Consider the following 6,499-nt stretch of genomic DNA (forward strand, 5'->3'; position numbering starts at 1 on the left):
TCCTCATTTAAGGTAGGAATAGAGCACGTGGGGGGGTGTCCTCCAGCCCTGGGCTGGCTGAGGCACGCTCACTATTTCACTGAGAGAGCCAGAAAGAAAGGACCAAATGGTACCGTGCTCCTTGGCGAAAAAACCCGCTGAACATGAAGCTCCTTCCTAATGAAGCTGGCTGTTTGCTTTTTCTTTAAGTCTTCATAAATCATATGGAGCAGTGTTGGCATGAGTCATATGGCTTGACAGCAAAGCTCCTGCTAAGCCACACAGCTGCACGGGACAAAAATACCTCGGTGAATAGAGCATGTTTGTCCTGCATGGTTTATGGCACAAATAAGAAATCAGCAAAAATGTAGGGGTTCCCCAGTCTCTTGTTGCTGAATCTCAGAACCCCTCAGCTACTTCCTCTGTCCTTTCAGCTGCCGTGTGTCAACCCACCTCCTTGCTTCCTTCTTTATCAAGAAAGAAAAGGATCTGATCAGGGTCATTATCATGTACTGATTGTCTGATTCCTCAGTGAGTGACAGGTTAGTCTAAGTGAGTGTTAGCAGTCAGTGTGTCACCTCAACCAGGGAAATATATTCGGTCTTTTGATTCTAATGGGATAATGAAACACACCCCTTTAGGAGAGGACTTGAATATGGGTGGGGCGGCATGGAATGCAGTGAAATCATATGCATGTAACCAATATTGAACTTGCCCTTGGTGGGTTTGGGGGGTTCTCAGAAGTGCCATGTCTCCTTTCTGGAGAGTCTGTGTCCTTACAGAAACACATCTGGGCCAGGCTCAGCTACAGCTCCTCGAAACCTTTTCTGGGGCTGCTGAAAGGACCAAATCAGGACGAGTCCCTTCTGCTCCAGGCTGGGCCACCCCGCAGGCGGCTCCTTCAAACCTTTTCTCCACTTCTCTGGTGGGTCACAGATGAACCTCCATCCCCTCTTAACTCCTCTCTCTGCCTTAGAACTTCCAGAATCATGTTTTCTGGGGGCCTACTTGTATTATTTTGGTTAATATTTAATAATTTCACACTGTAGCCTCTTCTTCTCTGTCCTCCTTGGATGAGTCCTTATGATTTCTGTGTTATTGCTTCATCGGCTAATGAAGTTTCTGAGACTAAAGTGTGCGTTGCAAGGCATTTGCCTTATTAATGGAGGTATTACTGTGTATGTGGGTCACTGAAGATCTGTTAGGTGGCACATCTCATTTACCTTCATATTAGGGTAGCATTTAATATGTATTTAGGACTTTGGTTTTAAGAGATGTATTTCTTTAATTAAATACATATTTTGAGTACTCACATGTGACATGTTTTGCTTCTATATAAAGTGTTTCCATAATTTGCCTAAGTTCAATGAAGTATAAAATACACTAATTAATTATAGTAAATCACTCTACACATATAAACGTCTGTTTATTTGTGGCTGGACTAGAAACAGCCTAAGACTTTTCTAACATTTCAAGTACTGTTGCTTTTGGATTTGCTTCCCCCCGATACACAGGAGAGGGTCCTGCCTGCAGTGATGCTTTAGAACAGGCTTCCAGCCCCATTTCTGCTTTGGGGCTTTAGGTGTGGAAAAACAAGGAGCAAACCAGGAGACAAGACATTTTTAGTGATCGTCTTTTCTCTTTGAACTCGCTATTGACCTCCTCAGGGAAGTCATCACCTGATGTGGTGAGAATGAACTTCAGTGTCAAAGGGAAATGGATTTGAATTTATTAGCTTGTGACCTTGAATGGTTGCTCAACCTTTCTGAGCCTCACTTATCTCATCTCTAAAACGTGGATGATGCTACATATTTCTTGAGTTGGTTGTGGAATGAACGTGCTTAGCCCAGTCTCCACCTGTAATGGTATTCAATAAATGCTATTTCTCTTCCTATTCCTATATTAACTTAGACATCAGAATCAGATAAAACCATAGTTAGAAGATAATACGAGGAAGTATTTTTGTCCTGTCCCCATTACCGTGTAAGGTAATTAAGCTCAATTGTCAATTAGAATGTGCATGTAGAAAGTTACCGTGGTGTCACATTGGATGTTACAGCACCAAGCCGCTGCCCCACGTCTTTGTGTATCCATCAGCAAGTGGGCATGTGGAAATAGTCCTGTGGGGCGGTGGGCAACAAGAGCCCCACTAGGCTCCAGGCTGGAGGAGGGCCGTGTGAGGCGTGGACCTACCTGCCATGACCAGCTCCATTCTGGAGTGTGTTTTGAAAGCTATGGAGTGTAGCCTGCCACCCACACATCCACCAGATTTCTGCTAACATACCACTGTTAACGTTCAGTTCCTTTTGTTTAAGAGGAACACAATTCGAGCTAGCTTTCTTAAGGAATGGGGATTTATTGGCTTATATAATTTGGAAGTTTAAGAAGGTGACGCTGATGTCAAGTACCTCTGGAGCACATGTCCACCCACTAAACCTGTCACTCTGGCTGGGACACGCAAAAAATTCATTGGTTAGACGTGGGTCAGAAGCCTATCCCTGGAGCAAGGCGTAGAGACAGTCCTACCTAGACTACGTGGGCAGAGAGTGAGCTTGCAGGACTTGGCAAAATAAAAAGATTGGATATGGACAAAGACAATAGCTGTCTACTACAAACTGATACAGAATAGAACAGAGGGTGGGAGGGTTAACATATGCATCCAGCTTGTCAGCTGGTGTGTCCGTCAGGGTCTAGTAAGGATCTAGAAACCACCACAGTCATTTTGGCAGAGAGAATTTAATATAAGGAATTCATAACAAGTGCAAAGTTGTTAACTAGGTAACTACACGTGTAAAAAGAGAAAATTAATAAGATACCAGGACTGGCAGGGGAGGGGAGGGGAGGAGAGAAGGGAAGAGGATAGAATTATCAAAATCTAAAAGCTTGGAGGAGATGCCCTATGGAGCTAAAACTCAGATTTCTGGGAGTGGGTGATGCTTGGCTGGCGCTGGTCGCCGGGGGTACACACAACATGACTGGTTATGCAGGGGTTGGGCAAACCAAGTACTATACTCACTCGCTGCTGTGGGAATTAACTGCTTCTGCTGAGTGAAGAAGTATGGCCTGGGGGCTGCTCTCAGCAATGGCAACAGACCTCACACCAATAGGGAGCAAACAGGAAGGAGTTAGTCCCTTCTCTTCTTCCAGCCTTGCAGGCTCCCACCAATGCCCACCATTGTTACACTCCAGCATGGAGCTGCTGGCAAAGGAGAAACATGGTTTGCAGAACCCCATTTCCAGCTTCGTAAAGCCAAGTGTACAAGGGTGGGAGTGGAGATGAGAGACAATAACTTTATAATAAGGAGGTAAGCACACCTTATTATGCATCGATTGCTTCCTTGAAGATTGGTAGAAAGTAAGCACACTGAAGACTCAGAAGTTTGGATGGCTAAATAATGCCTGGAGGTCTGAATCATGATTCCCTCCCACTTTCAAAGTTCCTTACTCTTTGGGCAGAGCAGACCTGATAGCAAAGGGGCTAAACTAGGTGTGAGTTAAAATAAAAGGGGTGGCATTCCCCAGGAACGCATTTCATTCCCTGAGTTATTGTTTCAGGCATCCATGCTAGGAGGCCACCAAGCTTTCCCTTTTCTATCCAAGCTGTAGGTAGTCAATGGCTTGGTAATTACTGAGATCAAAGTTCAGCTGAAACTTTCCCAATGACTAAGCGTAAACAACCTTGCCAGAGGAAGGAGCCAGTGTTTACACAAAATGTTTGTCCATTTTCCTAAGGAAAGTCTCTTCTCTTGGTCAAAATTTCTCAATAACTCTGTCACTTGAGACTGGCTCTTGAAGCCCGGAAGTTTCAGTCAAATTGAATTTCTTTAGGTATTCTACCCACATTAGTATGAGCGCTTTGGTCAAAGCAAGTTTGCGTGCGTTTGTGTGTGTGTGTGTGTGTGTGTGTGTGTGTGTGCATGCTTAATAAGGCCAGGTGTAAAACACATATTCTGTGTATGCAGTAAATGTCAGAACATCAAGTACAATTTGGTGAACTTTAGTAGAACACTTATTAGGCAATACAGCCCTTCTCTTTGCTCCAACAAATTGTGAAGGCTCAACTTTTCAAAAAAAAGAGAAGCTGAACAGCACTGTTAAACCATGAATCCATTTTTTGTTTTATTGTTAGCAAAAGTCTGTCATCAAAACTAATTTCGTGTCTATTAATAAATGAGTAATAAATATTAGGTTGCTGCAAAAGTAACTGTGGTTTTTGTAATTATTTTTTATCCTTTAAACCACAATTTGCACCAACCTAATAACAATTGTTCCAAGTAAGAATAAACTTTCAATGAAAAAATTATGGACGTACAAATCTGTCATCATAAGTGACTTTGAACATGATAAAAATTATACAAATACTCTAATTTATTTCAACTAAATGCCTTATAGTTTTCAAAATGTTTTCACATGTTTCTTCCCATTCAACCTTCCCAGGAACTATGTGAGGTAGGTAAGATGTATCATTCCATTTTGCAGATTAAAACAAAAGCAAACAATACAACCGAGGCTCAGAGAGGCTTAAGCAGTTTGCTTAAGTTGGAAATGGTAGAGCAGAAACCAGGTTTTCCAAATCCTTCAGCAATCCTCTTCATTGTTGCTTCTTTAAGTCTATCGTTGGGTTTCAAAAAATGTATAAAAGGAAAGGCTCCTACCCTGCAATTTCTTACATACATGAAATGGCAAGATCTCACCGTTTCTGTAGTACATCAAAAATGTAACTTACAAATACTTGGGAAACAAGATTTGGAATTTGAGACAACTACTATTACTACTACTATTCCTAGCTAATGTTTATTGACTGTTACTACTTGCCAAACTCTCTACTGCAACCTGTAAAACTGCCCATGAGGTATATGTTTCTTTTAGCCTCATTTTACAGATAAATAAACAGAGGCTCAGGTAACTTCCCGAAGTCCGGTAACCAATAAGTCGCAGAAGAAGGATCAAATCGTGTTTGTCTGCTCTAAATCCCAGGCTCTTCCCTGCTCCTCCGTGCAGGCTCAGCCAGTGGCACGCCCACCCGGTGACACGGGCTGACTCATCCCATTCTCCCGTTCCTGCCTTAAAAGCAGAGCATCTAAATGAAGAGGCTGCAGCTGCAACCTCACACACGGCACATACAGCCTTACCTGGGACAGACATGAACTTCAGCTTTGATTTGCGGTGTGACCTTTGCTAAGACCCTCCTTCACGTTGTTCCTCTGTGACCAGGGAGTGACAGTATCAGGAGCATCTTAATGGCCATTGACCTCTCATTTACCTTCATTAGAGCTGCCACCAAAAGGACGAAGCACTGACAGAAATGTGGGCCTTTTCCCCTTTGTTGAATACCTTCAAATGCGAGATGTCAGATAAATCCCAGTTCTTACCTAATTAGTTAGACTGGATAATATTTTTCATATTGCAGAAACCGAAATTCAAGGCTGGCATAAGTAGTCGTGTGTTGGGGGTGTTGTTTTTTTTAATATTCATGCACAACACATTTCCCAGCAAATAGTTTCGTCATTCTTACTAGCTTTGTGTCATCTTCAAAACATACCAGAGGCATTAATCCATATTATGGACTTGGAACTTTCTTTTTTCTGCTTGAAGTGTAACTTATTTTCAAATTATAAAACTCAAAAGTGCCTGAAACCACAAAACTTTTTTTTGGCACTCATAACTGAAAAAGAGCTGATTTTTTTTTCCCCCCAAGATTTTTATAAGGAATTTGCTCTGAGGCTGATGCTTGTTAACTGGAGTTTCTTTTTTTTTTTTTTCCTGACCAACTTTTAATTTCCTGAAAATTGGGGCTTATGACATGGAGAAAGCACTAACAAATCCTAATCTGGGCTAATGAGCTGGATGGGTAAATGAGTACATGGCTACTACTAGGAGATAATAATGTCCAAGGATTTTCTCGCCCTCCAATTAAGTATAGATGCGGTTATCTGAACGTGCAGCAGTATTCCTTTAGTCATCGTGCTAGACTAACAGCCTAAATTTATTTTCTGTAATATTCTTTTTAATAACAATGTCTATTAAAGACATCTGTTGAAAGTCTGTAATGCTGATTTCATGAATAGACAGCATGAGAGTGCGCTTTAAGAATTCTGTTTTCAGTTTAACGTTATGTGCTGTTAAGGAGAAGGTTTATGGGTATAACATTATTAGTTGGAATTTGACTCAAATTGAAATCAGGCCCAAGAATTTACTTATCCATAATATTATGAAGGGCTTTTTAAAACATTAAAAAGTTGAACTAAACAAGAATATTAGTATAATTTAATGTTTTACCTGCAGTGCTCAAGGCCATGCAAAACATTTCCTAATCACCAGATTTCAAATTCAGATGTTAGCCTGACTCTCATACTATAAGGGTTTTAAAAATGAGAGATTTATTATATCAGGCTAATATTTTAACTGTGAGAGAAAAAGAGAGATGCGTTTGCTGAATTATTTGACTACAGATGAAAAAGGAAAAAAGCCCATATGTCATGCACCCTTTGTTAGGTTGTGAAGTGCCAGCTGAGCCATG

The 6,499-nt window shown here is 41.4% G+C and overlaps 1 long non-coding RNA gene across 1 annotated transcript in view; it reads left to right on the forward strand.

Moving 5' to 3' along the window:
- The window catches only part of LOC141572755 (uncharacterized), a 147,320-nt gene that overhangs the window by 107,480 nt on the left and 33,341 nt on the right, over positions 1 to 6,499 (forward strand). The gene's annotated exons all lie outside the window — the stretch shown is intronic.

This window comes from Rhinolophus sinicus, linkage group LG07 (genome assembly GCF_036562045.2).
Source record: "Rhinolophus sinicus isolate RSC01 linkage group LG07, ASM3656204v1, whole genome shotgun sequence".
NCBI lineage: Eukaryota > Metazoa > Chordata > Mammalia > Chiroptera > Rhinolophidae > Rhinolophus > Rhinolophus sinicus.